This window comes from Meriones unguiculatus, chromosome 2, assembly GCF_030254825.1.
Source record: "Meriones unguiculatus strain TT.TT164.6M chromosome 2, Bangor_MerUng_6.1, whole genome shotgun sequence".
NCBI lineage: Eukaryota > Metazoa > Chordata > Mammalia > Rodentia > Muridae > Meriones > Meriones unguiculatus.
This window is the reverse complement of record NC_083350.1, coordinates 20,872,363-20,889,697: the sequence shown is the minus strand read 5'-3', so window position 1 is coordinate 20,889,697 and position 17,335 is coordinate 20,872,363.

The following is a 17,335-nucleotide window of genomic DNA, read 5'->3' as shown; positions in this document are numbered from 1 at the left end:
TTTAAATGCATATGTGTGCATGTGCTTGTGAAATGTTGTCCTCTATCACTTTCTGCCTTACACAGTGAGGCAGGGTTTCTCTCTGACCCTGCTTCTTCTAGTCTGGCTAGCCTATTCATTCTAGTTCCAGGAACTCCCTGTCTCACCTTCAAAATGCTGGGATTACAAGTCAGCTGCCACACCAGCCTGACTCTGGGAATACAAAGTTGGGTCTTCACTTTGCCTTCTGAGCTGTCGCCCCGGCATCCCTTGTTTTCAGTCAAAGCACGTTCTCATTGTGTAGTGCAGGCTGTCATGGAAACTGTGATGCTCCTGTGATGGAATTCTGGGATTATAAAATCACACAACCACAATTAAAGACTAAATCTAAAGACCCTTGAATCTAGGTATATCTGCTTCAAAACCCAAGTTATAGAACTAGACAGATGGCATAGCTATTATGACCACTTGTTTCTTGATCAGTGGACCAGAGTTTTTATTCCCAGCCACTTGTAACTCCAGTTTTAGGGGATCTGACTCTCTTCTGACCTCAGTGGAAACCCCCACACTCTACAAGTAAATACACATGGAGACACACACTCACACACACACACACACACACACACACACACACACAAAGTTAAACAGACAAACATAAACAACCCAGGCTTTTTCTCTTTATGTTAGAAGACTGTGAAATAGCTGAGTGGACTATGAAGTTATTAACCCTGCCTGGGTTTTGCTGTGTGGGTAGGACTGTTATGTGGGCACAACAAGGCTGACCATCAAAGAAGAAACGGATAAAAATCATTATTTTTCCATGTGTGTTCAGAGAACAACAGCAGATATTGAACTGAAGAGGCAACTCTGACAGAGTCACTGGTGTGTCAGGGAGAGCTCAGTTTTGGACAAAGGAGAGATTTGCCTTTAGAAAGAATAATGTCCTACAGCAAGGACGCAGCCTGAAGACATAGTGGTGACCAGGGTGTAGGAGTAGTGGCAGTGGAGGTGTCCACTTGGACCAGGAAGCCAGTTTTGGAAAACAGAAGACTAGAAAACCCAGCCAAAACTTGTTTAGGAAAAGGAGGCTAGATAGAGACAAAGGAATGGGAGGGAAAGCCCATTGGGGGGCCTAGTGGGGTTTGGAAGGAAGATGTTGAGACTCCAGAAACAACACTATCAAGAAAAACAAATGTTACTTGGTACAAAAGAGAGCCCTGGCAGGGGAGTAAGGTCACACATTGGAAAAGGACGGGGGCTGGGTGGGACAAAGAGGTTAGACATGTTCAACAGAGCCGTCCTCTTTATGTAACTCTCACATAACAACTTTCGGGGGTGGTGCTGGCGGTGCCAGTGCTGGGGAGCCAGCCCAGGTGTGTTGAACCAGCACTCTGCCCCTGAGGTGCATCCCTGGCCCTTGTTTTTTTGTTATAATGCTTTTGTGATTTTGTTTGTTTGTTTACAAAGTAGTTTGTTTCACCAGGTAGTTTAGGGTGTCCTTAAACTTTCTGTGTAGCTCAGGCTGGCCTCAAACAGCTTCTTCCTCCCTGAGCTTCCCAGGTGTGTGCCATTGCGCCCAGCTACACTGTAATTCTTGTCTGCACCTTGTCACATGTGGACAGTCTAGAGGCGATGACAGAGAGCCTAAGCTGTTTGAAGTTGGCAAAATCACTTCCATATGGAAAAGTCAGAAGAATAAATTGTTTGAACTTAGGAAGAGACACCAGAGGGGAAACTTTGGGCTTGGTTTTCAGGTTTGAGAAGGTGTAAGACACAAAGCAGTTTGACAGCACTGGCTGTCTCTATGGATACTAGAGAGAATGCATCAAATGCTACGTGAATACTGAACTTGATAACAGAAGACTTCTCTGTCTCTCAGTGACACTGTGTAGACCAGAAAGGAAATTACAGAGATTCAGTTTTGTGGAGAATACGATAATGCCAACTATTCAAAGGGACATGTTTTTGGCTCGGACAATTTAGGAATTTGATTAAAATTTCTCTTTTACCTCTTTTGATTTGGGCTCTGTTGGGAAGCTAAGAAGCTCATGTAGCTATATTTAGTGAATTCCACTCATTGAGAATCGATAATTATCAGAAGTCTCCAAAGGGAGTCTGTTCAAGCAGGGTGACTCTGGAGGAACTGAAAAATCCTCCAAGTTCATCTAAATATTTGCTTTCTGTATATCAAAAAGGATAGAAGTAGAGATTTTGACAAATCTAGCTATCTAGGGAGTGGTCACCTGAGTATATTTAGATATAAATCTATCCATTGGAATGTGTAGATATGTCCATTATATAAATTATTCCTCATTAAAAAACAGGCTGTGAATGGAGGTGCATGGCTGCAAGCCTAGCACTTGGGACACCAAAGCAAAAGGCTCACAAGTTCAAGGCCAGCTTGGGTTACACAGTGATACCCTGTCAAATGGCCTGCATCTTAAATCCCAAGAGGCAGGTTGATCTGTATGAGTTCCAGGCCAGCCAGGGCTACACAGTGAGAGCCCATCTCAAAGAACCAAAAATAAGTAAGTAAGTAAATAAATAGGTAATGAAACACTTAAGTACTATACATGAAATGTTTTAGAAATACTAAAGGACAGGAAAATAAAAGGAAGAAAGGAAAATGAAGCTATTTATTACCAGAGAAAGCTACTGCTAAACTTGAAGTATTTTGTTTTCGATTTACATTTCATAAAATCACAACCCAAATACAATTTATATTCCTTTCCTCCCACAAATTTAGCATGAATGTTTTTTGTTATTAAAAATTCATTTTTTTGTTCATGGATGTGTGGTGTGTTTGTGTGTGTGTGTGTGTGTGTGTGTGTGTGTATACCTGTTTATAGGTATGTGGTCATGAGTCTACATGGATGCATGTGTCAGATTCTCACCTAAATAATGAGTTGTAAAGTCTTGAAAAAGGTCATTTTCTCCAAATAAATTGACATTGAACTGGAGATCCTCACGGACACGGGACATGGGAGCAGTGTGGTACCACACCAGGGAAGGAAGAGCACCTAGGGTCAGTGCTGGGTGGGGAGCACGTAGATTTAGGAGATGGCATAAATGGGTGATGTGATAAACAGTAGTTGGTTGGCAAGGGGAAATTAATTACTGAAAGTGAGTCTCTAGAAGATGGAGCAAGAAAGTTGAAAGAGCTGTTGCTTTCAGAGAGACATTTCTAATACAACAAAATCTAGAATGCATCAAGAGCCAGGAATTGGGATCGCTATCTAAATAAAGACTTCCCTGTTCGTGTTTCCCTCTTAGTGTGTGTCTAGGTTAGACCTGATAGGCTGAGCTAGCCCACCCTCCCTGTCTTTTTTTACTACAATTATATAGCAGTCTACTCAGGCTGCTATAACAAAATAGTTTAGTCTGGGTAATTTTAAACAGCCAGGATTTAGTGCCCACCGTTCTAGAGTCTGGAAAATCTAAAATCAACATGCCAAAAGATTGAGTGTTGGATCAGGGTGTGCTCATCCTCCAAGCTGATGCCTGTCACTTGTGTCTCTACATGGCAACAGAGCAAACAAATTCCCTTAACCTTCTTTTTATCATTTAATTACTTATTTGATTTTTTTGAGATTATAACTACATCATCTCTCCATTCTCTTTCTTGCCTTTATACATACCACACACACAGAGAGACACACGTACATAGTTATATGTTTCTAAATATGTAATCACAACTCAGTCTCTGTGATGTTACCCTTATGGATGTTTTCGGGGCTATTTGGTATTGGATAACCAATTGGTGTGCTCTTCTCTGGGTAAGACTGTTTTTTTTTTTTTTTTTTTCCACTCTCAGCATTCCCTAGTTGCCTGCAGTCCTCTGTGTGTGGCTGAGGCCTCCTGGGTTCCCTGAGCCCATCCACCTCAACATGCCTATTGTTGTTTAAACAGTCATGTCGGTGAGCTTATATGGGGGTAGCTTCTGACATTCCTAGGAGATGTAATCTAACTGCAAATTCTCTGATCCTCTTACTGTCCTCCCACCCCCTCTTCTGTACTGTAGATGTACCAATTGGGACCGAGCTCCACAATTAGGCGTTTTGATTGGTTGTGGTTTTCTGCAGTGGTCTCCATATGTTGCCAAGAGATGTTTCTTTGATTAGGAGGAAGGGCTAGGCTTATCTGTGGGTACAAGGACAGATGTTTAGAATTCAGTTAGGGATTGTGCTGGTTGAATGAAGCAGTAGTTGTAGGGTCACCTCTAAGCTTTATGACTTCAGTAGCCCTGGGTAGTTGGCTAGGTTTCCCATCCCAGATACGATTTTTCTCTTGTTGAGCAGGCCTGAAGTACACTTAAGCTGTTGGTTGTCAGTAGGGGATGTGTGCCAGTTCTGCAGCCTTAGGGTTATTATATCACACTGGCCTCACTCTGTGGTTCATAGGCCTCACAGCCGAGTAGGATTGTTGGTTGCTTCTATTCTTTGGAAGCTTGCTTGGTTCCCTCTACTACCATGAAAGTTAGTCCTCAAGGAGGTGGCATTTAGGTCAGGTATAGCTCAGGGGTCTCTGGGCCCTGTGTCTAAAATGTATGATGTGTTCAACAATAGGGTTTGCCTTTCACTTCTGGGGGAAACCGAGTGCAGAAGCAGTAGTTTGTAATGTTTTGTAAGTCTTTTGGACAACCCTGACCAACAACTCAGAAGAGGCCTTCTTATGCCTGGTGTTGGGATTTTTGTTGGGACAATCATCTTTGGCTTTTGAAAGGAACATTGTCAGAACAAATGAGAAAATTTCTTTTAAAATACACATGTAACCTAAATGATGTGTGTGTGTGTGTGTGTGTACTTACATGTAGTATTATTTTAGGGGGAGTAGTTAGTTAATAGTATGATTCCTCATGAGTTTTTCAGAGATACTATTATATTTCCTCTTCTTCTCTCCCTCTCCTGATCAGAAACCCCCCCCCATTTTTTCCACTCCCCACATGTGATCACATCTACCCTGCTATTCCCCTCTACAGACCTCCATGCACTCTGGAAATGGGCCACCTTTTAACTGCCTGATTTCTGCAGTCACTCCAGGATATGTACTCGCATCTGAAGATTTGGAGCTACGAGCCTCTCACGGAAGAGAATCTGAGATGTTTGCCTTTCTGGCTTGGGTTACCTCAGTCAGTATGATCTTTCCTGCTGAATAGTATTAAATAAGGTACATGTACCACATTTTTGTTATCCATTCATAATCACATTTCATAATCACACCCATAAGAGCAAAGTTCTCATGCTCCAATCATCTCCCAAAGGTCCTATCCCTTAATACCATTGCATTAAGGGGTTAAACATAAGAATTCAAGGAAGAGGCATCAACACTGAAAGCCTTACCTGTTCTGAGGTTTTAATTTTGGCTTGTCCTTTGGCCCACTGGTCAGCAGGAGTGTAAATGTCCCTTGAATTTGTTTTTTGATTTATTTTTCTAGTAATTGTTTGGTTTCTGATTTTTGGCAAAATTATACTTATCCTCATAATTACAAATAACCCCTCACTACTTAGTGCCACGTATGAGAGCTCTAAATGAAACAGGACCTGATGCTTCCTCTTCATACCTGGCAGTTCAGCGGCATCAGATACCCATGCCTGGTTGACCCTAGTGACTCGACACTTAGTTCCTGAGCAGCCATCTGGATTCAGGCAGTGACTGCTGAGTGTATAAGAGGTCAGCAGTGTCTAACTGACAGCAGAAGGAGCAGCCAAACCATTCAAGAATCATCAGGGCCTGACGAAGAAAGGAAGCAGAAGTAGGAAAGAAGATGACAATTGAGAATATAGAGCTCATGAAAGAAGGACAAATCCAGAAGTGGCCAGAGAAACAACATTTTTCCCCCCTACAATTTTTATACAGGTCAAGCAAAAGAATCCTTAGCCTGCCGATTGGTGGCACAGATGTGCTCTCCAAACACGTGCTTCCAGTTTTCTGTTTATTTTAGGTATATCCCACCTCCCCCAAATCATGTCAACATCCTTGAGCTGAATGTTCAACATGTAAGTTTGTGGTGAGAGTTTTCTGTACATTTCATAAAAACTATAAAAGACTGCACACAAGAGTTAAGTCTGATATTTTTAGTATAGTTTTTGTCTTTATGAACTCTACATCCAAATTCAAAGAAAGTGTAGCAAGTATGTCCCACACATTATTCACTAGTTTTCTTCTGGTTTCAAATCTAGTTGTTAATTTGTTCCAATGGATAGGTTAATTATAGTGATTCATTTTCATTTTGTATTTTTCTTGAAATTGTCTGTGACTCATCTGCATTAATTGTTATCTCATTTTAATTTCTTATTATCTCAGTCTTTTTTCTTTATTTTTAAAAAAGTGATGTTTTGTTCTTATGACATACATAGCCTTCTCTTGTAAATGCTTCTTTGTGGGTTTCTGTGACTCCTGGTGTGTAAATAGTCAGTGATTGTATTTATTCAGATGCTAGAAAAAAATAACAGAGGAAAAGGGATATAAAGAGAAAGTAAAGAGTGAGTCTTCTTTAGGTAGTATTGGTCAACCAGAATAGAAACACACCTAAAAGAAATGATTTAGTAGATTTTTTTCATGATACATATAAAATACTCAATAAGTGCTAGTTATTAATACGGTTTTCACTTTATTTTGCAGGTTCAATTTTATGCAACAATGTAAGACAGTATCATTCCTGATTTACACATGAGGTGTAGAGTGGTTAGAGGACCCTCTGGCATCCATGCTGCTAGTTGGTGTTAGAGTCAAATTTTCCACCTTTTAGCTACCCAAGGATCATTTGAGTCCCAGAAGTCATGTAGAAATAATAGAGTGTGATGTCCTCATGTTTCAGACAAATAAACAAGACCGTGTAGGAAAAGTGGACCCTTCAAAACCTGTTAGAGCAGGTGTCTAGACCAGAGCTCCCTGCCCTGTAAATCAAGTTTCCTTTCCTATTTACAGAAATCTCATAGAAAATAATCACACACTACTCAGCTCTATTCTTCCTTCCAGAGAATCCATCCCCCACTGGTTTGGCTGATGTCATTTCATTCTGAACAGCATCCATTCCCCAGGGAAGTCGTCCTGCTCCTACTACATGGGGCTGGCTCCGTGGGGCTGTCAATCAAAGTAGCTGCACAGTGCCTGCGTACATGGACTACTCAGGGCGTCCACAAAGTGCTTTCCTTTTGTTTGCAATTGTGTAAGTGAATGAATAAAAAGACTGAGTTAATAATAATAATAATAATAATAATAATAATAATAATAATGATAATATCATGCTAGCTGTGTTAACGGAATAAAAGATGTGAAGTGTGTCTTAGGATTGGATGAGCAAAACTGAGCACTATGGAGGAACAAGAAGGGCACACATTGCTCTACCAGTGTGTCATTTCCCTTCCTGTGCCCACTGACGTCTGGGGAAAAAAAGGGAGATGAAATTTCAAAGTAATATCTCATATAGACTTAAAAATGTCTAATGGTTTGGTCCAAACAAATCCATTCTACATGTGAAATAGCCTCCAACATGCATGCCAAAGTCTGCAGAGCCACAGTGGACTGGGAAGAGACAGAATGGTAACAGGGAGCCGAGACTCCATGTTCTGAAATATAATGCAACATGGGGAGCAGCTTCGGTGGGCTCCCTCTCGCTGCCCTTGTGGCTTTGCTCCCTGTCTGTTGGTCTGCCTACATGACTACTTGTCTGCCTCTATCCCTTCCCCAGGTCCTTACTCCTCTCCCCTCCCCCAACAAACCCCCTTTACACCAGATCTGTTGCAAAGCGTAATTTCTCAGGCGTGCACCTTGGCATGGACATTGTATTTCATAACACTCCATATGTTAATTGGTAGGAACATTATATTACCCAGATGAGAACCCAGGGATCTTAATGTGGGGGGAAGTGCCCTTCCTCTTTGAAGAAAGTCATGCTGGTGGAGTGACAGTGTGTCTGAATGGCATTCTCCTCTGTTCCGTAAAAATTATGTGCCGGGGCTGTCATGGGAGTGTAGTCATTTGGACCCCTGGAGACAAGGACAACGAGTAAATGGTGGCTTCTGTGGAAATGTTCCAAGTTTACAAACAGAAAGGACAGCATGGAGGAGGAGGAGGAGGAGGAGGTGGTGGAGGAAGAGGAAGGAGAGGTAAATTAACATCCTCATTATGCAAGGGCATCATTCCCCCTGCTGGGAAATGGGCTACATTAGAGGGCTAGCGACCTAAAATAGACCTTTGCCCATGACTCAGAGTCTGCCTTGCCCTTGCTGTGATGGCTTTGTTTGCCTGAAGGGTTGGTGTCTGGCCCTCTGTGTGAGTAATTCCCTTTAGTAAATGGAGTCCAGTGCTCTTGAAAGGGCCCCTTTACCTTGCCGAGGGATCTGTGGTGACCCTGTCTGTCTACCTGTCTGTCTGTCTGCTCTTTCTGTCTTCATGTAGTTTGCCTAGGTTTTAGAAATATCATGTGTTCTTGGCTGAACTGTGATTTTTCAAAATGGTTGTTTTGAAATCCTAGCCTCCCTCCCATCCATCAGTGCTTGGAGCTTGAATCTCCGAAGGGCTAAAAGAGTTAAAATGAAATCATTTATTAGGTTGAGGCCTTGCCCAGTGTTATTGGGGCCATCAGACACATCCAGAGGGAACATTTTACAAGGACACAGAGGGACAAGTGGCTATATACCAGTCAAGGAGAAGGTTGCAGAAGAAAGCAGCCCTGCCAACACCCCAACATCCCAAGGTCTTCCAGGCTCCTGAACCATGAGACTGTGAATGTCTGTAAGCCACCTGCCCAGTGGAACTTTGCTACACCAGCCCTGGAACACAGACAGTACTGGAGTGTTTCTATCCCACTTGCCCCGTGCTTTCCGTGGCTTTGGAGGAGCCAGCTCGTGCTGTTCCCCGGGAGAGCCTGTGTGGCTCATTCCCTCACGGCTGGTTCACGCACACTCAGAGCGCATCTCTCCGCTCAGTGCTCCATACATTTTCAAGTGCCAAGCGACAAAGTTATTATTTTTTTTCACATTAAAAACGTCAAGCTGATCAAAGAAACAAACACTTTTAATGAAACATATGTGGGACACTTAGAAGGAGAAGATTTACAATGTGTCTGCTGTGAAACCAGAAGGCTTATGGGAAGTGTGAAGTAGGAGGACAAAGATACCGGGCTCTGATGCCAGAGGAGACATGGCCTAAATATTAAACAGAAGGGAAAATAATTTCCTTCCATAAAATCACAATTCATTTCCGCATCTAACATAAATCACTAATATACACACAGGACGTTTTCATCTAACCACACTCATCTTTCCACACCCATCACAGTAATGTACACTTTGATCTCGGGGAAGGAAATTAAATTCAGACATTGAGATATAAAATTTTCAGGGTTGCTTAAAAACCGAATTCTAAGTATATTCCCTCCCTTATTAGAATTTTAAGCATTAATAAAAATGTGAGCATGTTTTGTCTAGTCTTATGTAGCAGATAATGTCTTAACTTCCTTTTGAATTCTGGAACTGGAATAAAATCCTTCCTAAGGACAGGGTAGCATTTTCTCTTCGAATGCCTGTGTCACTGACATTATCTTCAGGGTGGTCACATATTGTAAGTGACACAAAGCTGTTTTTGATACTTTAGGTATTAAGCTGATGCTGTTTAAATAACGGAAGCTCCCGATGCATGTGTGTGGTAGCCTGGATGGCTTTTCTGCAAGATACAGTATGCCCTTGCCATGGTATTTAATATATGACCCAAGGATTCATTCCCTCGTGCTTATAAAATATTTTACCTTAAAGCCAGCAGCATCTGGGCCCTCGTGAATTTAGAAGTGCCGGTGCTGATAGTAGTTTTGTACTTGGACACTGGGTGGTATGGGAAGGATCTATGAGTTAGAGTTAGGTCTGGTCCACCTTGTCCTCGGTCTTTCTGTTGCTTATTCTTTGCCTCCACTGGGTCTCCAGGAGAGGATCTGCAACCTTCTCCAAGAGAAGTTTCCTTTCTTTTCTCCTAAAAGGACTAGGATCCTCATGAACTAGGACGCTTTGAGTGGAACTAGAGATAAATGTGTGTACGAATGAGTAATAGAGTAGGAGTGGTTGTGGGAATGTAATCTAAGTGTGTGAAGGAATGTGTAAGCCAATGGGGGGTATTGGGAACACGTATAAGGTGTAGGAGGGTGTGTTTCTCTGAGGGAGTATGAGTGCGAGTGAATGAGCATGTGCAAGTCTGATGTGAATGTGTGAGGGTGTATGTAAGTGTTCTAATGAATATGCATTTAAGTGTGTAAGGCTGTGTAGCTATGTGATTCTGTGTGAAAGAGTATTTGTATGAATGAATGAGTGTGAACCTATGGAGGCACACACCTTAATCCCAGCACTTGGGAGGCAGAGGCAGGTGGATCTCTGTGAGTGTCAGGCCAGCCTGGTCAACAGAATGAGTTCCGGGACAGCCAGGGATGTTACACAGAAAAGCCCTGTCTCTAAAAACAAACCAAAGCAAACTTAATGTGTGTAAGAGCTTGTAGCTCTGTGTGTGTGTGTGTGTGTGTGTGTGTGTGTGTGCGCGTGTGCACGCACGCCTTTGTATAGAAGGCAAGGATGAAGACCTGTCAGAATTTAGGGTTATTCTCTTCTAGGAATTCAAGTAAAGAGACCCCTTTACGGTAGAGCTGGGCTCCCTCCTCTCAGTTCCCAGGTAGCAGAGAGGTTCAGCTTCAGCATCTTCCTGGTGGGACAGTTCCAGGCACCAGGACCCTGCTCAGGTCCCAAGTTAACCTCTTTTTCTCCACGTCTTTCTTTTAACCTGAAGCAAAGCTGTTCACTCACTCTCTGTGATCTGCAAACCTCTGAAAGCCACAAAGCTCCTTCGTTTCATCTTATTCTTTGGTATCTTTTTAAAAAGTACTTCTCCAAGGACTTTATACAATATGTTTTGACCATATTGGCTTTCCCTTCCCCAGCTCGTTCCATATCCCTCTCTCTTGCCTATTCAGCCAACTCCTTATCCTCTGAAAACAGAAAGAAAAACAAAGACAAAACACCTCATTGACTCTGATGTGTGACAGCATACATTCTTGTATGTGTGGCCTTCTGTCAGAGTGTGGCTAACCTACCAGTGGCAATACCCTTAATTAATAACGACTCTCCCTCTCAAGCAGCTGTAAATTGCCCAACTCTCCTTAGCTAGGGGTGGGACTTAATGCTCCACCCTCTTTCTTTTCAGAAATTTGGGCTGGCTTGAGGTTGCACAGGTCTTGTTCATGCTTTAGAAAGTCTATGAATGTGCTGAGTGTGGCTCTTCACAGATTATTCCAACCTGGATACAGGTTTGGATCTTCTATGCATAGATCTTGATTTTAGCAGAATGAAGTTCATTGGTGAGCACTGCTAAATTCAAGAAAATTAGTTTTCTTTGTCTGTTTTCTCCCATCTGTGGGCACAAGAGCACAGCTATCACCAGTCTGAAGTTCGCAGTTTTCTTTCTTTCTTTCTTTCTTTCTTTCTTTCTTTCTTTCTTTCTTTCTTTCTTTCTTTCTTTCTTTCTTTATTATATTTTTTAACTTCAGAACAGTCCTCTCCATGGAAGAAATTGTCTGGATCTTTCTGTGCCCACCACTCCCTGTTCCTGCGTCTTGGTTATATGTTCATAACTCTTCACCACAAGCCAGGGGGTCACTGTTTAATGAGAACAAGCCAGTGTCAAAGGCATAATGACCTGGGAAATTAAAGAGATATTTTTCGTTTGCCTGTTGCAACAGGGAAAATGTTCATTAATGAGGAATGTCTCAGAAGAGGCAAAAATGAAGAGACTGGAGTTTTATAGAAGTGAGTAGGCAGGAAGCCATCATGGTTCGTAGAGCAGCCTGGAGTGACAGAGCGCTGCCTCTTCTGCAGGTGAGTCGGGTAGCTCTTTGGTTGTTCCCACCAAACACAACAAGGTGTGGGTATTTCTCAGAAATTCTCACAGAAACCCCAGTCCTCCGCTGATTAAATCAGTGCTATCTAAGAAGTCAGCTGAACCCAAAGAAGCCAATAGGAGACAGATTAGCATTTTAAACTTCTGATGAAGAGCACGGAAAGTTCAGTCTTTACATTGCAAGAAAATGGCTTTCTGAAGAAAAGGGGGGATTTGAGCTACAAAATTAACCATCAGAGGACTTAGGGGATAGAGATTATACTGACCGCAGAGAGGAAGGGTCAATACGGATGTTGGTTGAAGTAGGTAGCATGTCCCTTCCATTCAGGTCCACTCTTGGACACTGAATAAAATTCCATATGTAATGAAGTCAGGTTTATGGGGCCTCAAAGCAGAGACTAAAACTTATGCCATCAATAGTCACATGGAAGGGACTCTTGTTTCAATATTACTTTATAACTCTCAGGTAGGAATGGCAGTGGGGCTGAAGGCAGGCTATCCATTTATGTATTAACTCTTTCTTCCTTTACACCTACGTGTAAGGTACACCTACATGATTGGAAGATTAACCTCTAGATTGTCTTTTTTTATTTTTATTTTTTAGAATTAGAGATCCCAGAACATCTGGTAACCTTCAGCTAACCCTGGAATGTGTAACTTCATTCTTTATAATCATAGATTATCAGCTTACACAAAGCATGTAAATTGATATGAGGCTTAACTTTCAGAAAAGCAGCGTGTTTGTCTCAAGAAGGGATAGTATCTAGCTCCAGGAGGTTAAGGGTGATTGTAATATTCAGAGGAAAAATGAGACATACCCTAGATGCTGAAGACTCTGCAGAATGTGTCCATATCTGAATTCTCAAACGTTGTGGGTTGGATTTGTTTTCTTTGTGAGAGCCTCATAATAATCCTCATTTTTGTACCACCAACTATCACATTTTAAGCAATGACTTTCAAATAGTGAGCATATATAGAGCGGAGTCCAGTAACGGCGTGTCTGTAGAAAGGACTTGTGAAACATCCAGAATATTCCGCAACACTGGTGAGGAAGAACATCTGATATTCCCCGTACACAAGGAAAAGTGTTTGTGATGAGCTAAGGGTTCATGCTTCTGGGACGTTCACACACCCTTTTACAAAGCTGCAGGAGGAATCCTGGTGACATGCTCACATGGTCATGCCTTATTTATTTATTTATTTATTTATTTTCTCCTTTTAATTTGCAGCAGTAGAGTATTTTGACACAATTGATTGGGATCGATCTCTCCTTTCATCAGAGAAATGCCTCTGTCACATTTCCCTGTGTGCTGGACAGTTGGGATGGCCACTGTCGTATTTTGGAGAGGGAACTGAACTGAGAGTACATTTAGGTCAGCTTTGTCGGGTATGTTTACATTGCTCCAGCTACTTTTGTATATAGTATAATTGTTTCAGTTAATCATCTAAGTACACACATCTGTGCCCTGAACCCTCCTGCCACTCACTGTGTCAACTTATGGCACAAAGCTCTAGAGCCACGAATCCTAGTGTGGTGTGAAGACACCTGTTAACACCAATGCATAGCACTCATTATGCACAGCCAGGTTCTCGTAATGTTCTTCCGCTTACAAGCTATACAAAAACTGTAAAGTCAAGCACTTAACTTTCATTAGTACCTAATCAGAGCAGAAATTATTCACCAGAAATATACCCTGGAATGTATTTAGCTCAACAAAACTATAATTGTATTACCTGTTTCTTAAGAGGTAATTGCCCAAATTTATTAGCTGCCTCTCCACATGATATAGGTTCTCTCTCCCTGCTTTATCCACAAAGGGCATGCGACATCAGCCACTAGGGAGATTTTTTTCTCACCTGGTGCTGATGCCTTTGAGTTAGACCTGGACTTGTGTGTGAGGGGTGGCTTGTCCTGATGTCTTCAGTTTGAAACATGGAGATGCCATTTCTAATGATGTGAGTTAGACCAAAAATTATGATCTATTGTCGGTATAGCAAGGTAGACAGTATGGTTGGGCAGATGATCAGAGGAACAGAAAGAGAACAGGAGGCAAACTAAAAGCAGTAAATTCTTTACATCCCTCTCCAGACTGCTTTTAGTGCCCTCTCGGCACAGCGCATCGGGAAACCCTGGCAAAGGAGAAATATGGTGTGCATAGTGTTGTTGTGGGTACCATGAGTTATAATACAACATTTGGCTGGCTTTGGTCTCTGATTCTTAGGAAAGATATGCTAAACTCTCTTAATAGACTGAAAGCGAGTGCTTTTGCTCTCCATGAGCCCTGTGGATTTTATACTGCTCTAGGCTAATGACTAACTCACAAGAGTGCTGGCTGACACATCCTACAAAGCTTAGGTCCTGGAACCCTGAGAAACGAAGGACAGAAATACAGACACCCATTCAGAAAATCTAGTCAAGTGGGGTGAGCCATACCTACTACTGCCACAACCTGGAACTGCAGCGTGTTTATCATATACAGCACAGAGAGGAGGGGTTAGCTAGTCTAGGGAGGAGTTATCTGTAGACAAGGTGTCTCAGGCTGTAAACATCCAGGAGGATGAGGAAACTGCAGTTGCTGCTTCTTATACGCACTGATAAATCCTCTCTACACAGTCCTCCGTACACTCTCACTTGTATTTCATAGTCCGACCCATATGAGGAATGGCTTTGCCCATTTCCCATAGGATTGAGGCCTTGGAGTCCTTCACAGGGGTCTGCCCATGGCAACAATACATATTCATTCAAGACACCACTCAGTCGGGGCTTCCTCTACTTCCTACAGCTGGTCACCAGAAAGACTAGTTAAGTCATGAAAGAATTGGAGTGAGGCTTAAATCAGCATAACCTCTGGGAAGAAGACAAGAGCTGGGGATTGAGATAATTGTATGGACAACTATTTGGCCAACAAAGCTCACACCTTTCTTTCATATCAATGTGGTTAGGGCAGTGATATGTTTTGGCCTTCTATAGTATAATTATAATTTGTTTTGTATAGTATAATTACAATTACCAACATTTGATCTATCCATGTGTATGTGATATAAATGTGCATTTTGCTCCTGTTTGGTAGAATGTTCTGCACATGTCTCTTTGGTACAGCAAGCCAGTAGAATGTTCAGTTCTTAGTGGTCTTTGGTCTGTTTGCTTATCACCTTTGAAAGTGAGGTTTCACAGTCACCTATTATTGTCTACTTCTGTCTTTAAATCTGTCATTGCTTGTTTCACATGTTTATAAACTCTGATGTTTGGTGCATATATGTTAATTATTTTATCTTTTGGATGAATTGACTCTTCCACGATTACATGATGACAAGTGTTTGTTTTCTGTCCTCTTCTAATAAATTCCAGCTTATTCTATTGGGTGAGATTGTGTCTGTTGTGGCTTGAATGTGAAATGTTCTCCATAGGCTCATGTGTTTGAAATCTTGCTTTCCAGACGTTTGGGAAGGCTAAGGAGCCTCTAAGAGGGAGATCCTTGGTTGAGTCAAGCTCTCACCTGGGGACAGCCCAGTGATTTTATACTAAGGAGCTTAGATTATTTATTATGGGAGGATGGTAGGTATGAGAAACAAGCTTCGATTTATATTTGACAGCTCTTTTATACCATATTGTGGAAAATGAAATGAAGGAAGATAAAATGGGAAAGAGGCAGACAGTCAATGTATGTTTCGCTGTAGAGAAGGATGACGTGATCCTGACATAGGATCACTGTGGTAGGGTCTTCCCTCGTGACTTCTTAATTACCAGGCTGAATTTAGACCCAGAGATACTCCTACCATGTGAAACTAAAGATAAAGACAACACAAAACCATAAAACAGAAAGCGTACATGTATGCTTGAATTCTTTTTGTTTCATAAAATTCCAAGCGAACTCTGTGAAACTGAGCTGTTTTCCTTCTCAGATGCCTTCAGCTACCTGACAGTCTTCACATGCATTAGTGTGCTCTTTGTGTGAGAACCTGCTGGTTGCAGCACTGAAGGCCAATGGCTCATACACGCAGAACCAAGCTTGCTGGAATCTGTGGTGTTCACCACAGTTATTATTATCTGGCCTTCTAGGGTAGTGGGTCTCAACCGTCCTAATGCTGTGACCCTGTAATACACTTACTCATGTTATAGTGACCTCCAACCACAAAATTATTCTGTTGCAACTCGTAACTGTAATTTTGCTACTGTTATGAATCATAATGTAAATATTTGTGTTTTCCAATGGTCTTAGCCGACCCCTGTGAAAGGGTCTTTCAAATGCTAAAGGACTCACATCCTACAGGTTAAGAACTAGATCATGAAAGCACACGTCCTCAAGCACAGCTCAAGATACAAAGTCATAGAGGAAGAGAACCTGGTATTAGGAATTCTACTTATTAGTAACTTGGGGGCAGACTTTCTGAGTTTGTATTTTAGCTATGCATTTTTGAATACTGTGATATTGAACAAGAGAAAAACAAATAACAACAATAACAATAAAACATCTCTATGCTTGAGCTTCTCCATCTGTAAAATGGGGTAAGCAACAATATTTGCCACCAGATTTTTTTCTGAAGTTTAGAAGCAATTAGCACAATGCTTGGCACAATAACTTCTAAACAAATAGAAGCTCAGGATACAGTCCTCGTACATCTCTCCACTCTAGAACTCAGCCATTTCTAGGCTCTATAGTACTTTCATTGTATTGATGACTCAAATATCCATCCCCAGACTCGATTCTCTTCTATATTCTCAAGGTGAATGTCCAACTGTTTATTTAAAAGCTCTCTATTTCAGATGGCCTAGAACATTTGATGTCCAGAGGTAATAGTATTAAAAAAGAATGATGGGACAGGAACTAAATTCTCATGTGGCTTCCCTACTAACCAGATGTGTGACGAAAGTGATTTGTAACAGTTAAAGGTACAATACTAATAGGAGATATGATTCTATTTTAATATTCCTAGGATACCCTGCATGCTATGGCCCCTGTGCTCTGAGTCCCAGGCCAGTTTGTCCTACCAGTGAGCACTGACATGTAACAGTAACAGCTCAAGCCTTGGGGTTAGGTTTGGCTAGAGTTTCAGGTACAAAATCTACTTAACCTCGGTAGCCCTTCACTCTCTCTTGTAAATGAATTGGTGATTTTTAGGAGCTAGTTGGTCATGAACAACAGACAAACAGACTGAAATAGTTTAAAGGGTAAGAACATATATTCATTTCAATATAGCCCTTGACAAGCAGCCTGTTACATAGATGACAAGCTGGTTAAATAGATGACTTTCACTTTGCTTCATGGTCCAAGATGACCACAACAAATTGATGTCAGAAGATAGGATGCATAGAATGTAGTATTTCTTTGCCTAGCATAATTTTCTTTTCTTTTTTTTTTTCCTTTTTTAAACATAAATAATTCTAAGATACTCCAGGAAAAATATCCTTGGCTTCCACTGAGTTCAGTTGGATTTCATGTTTATGCTTTAGTTGCAAGGAATCCTGGGAAAATAGCACATG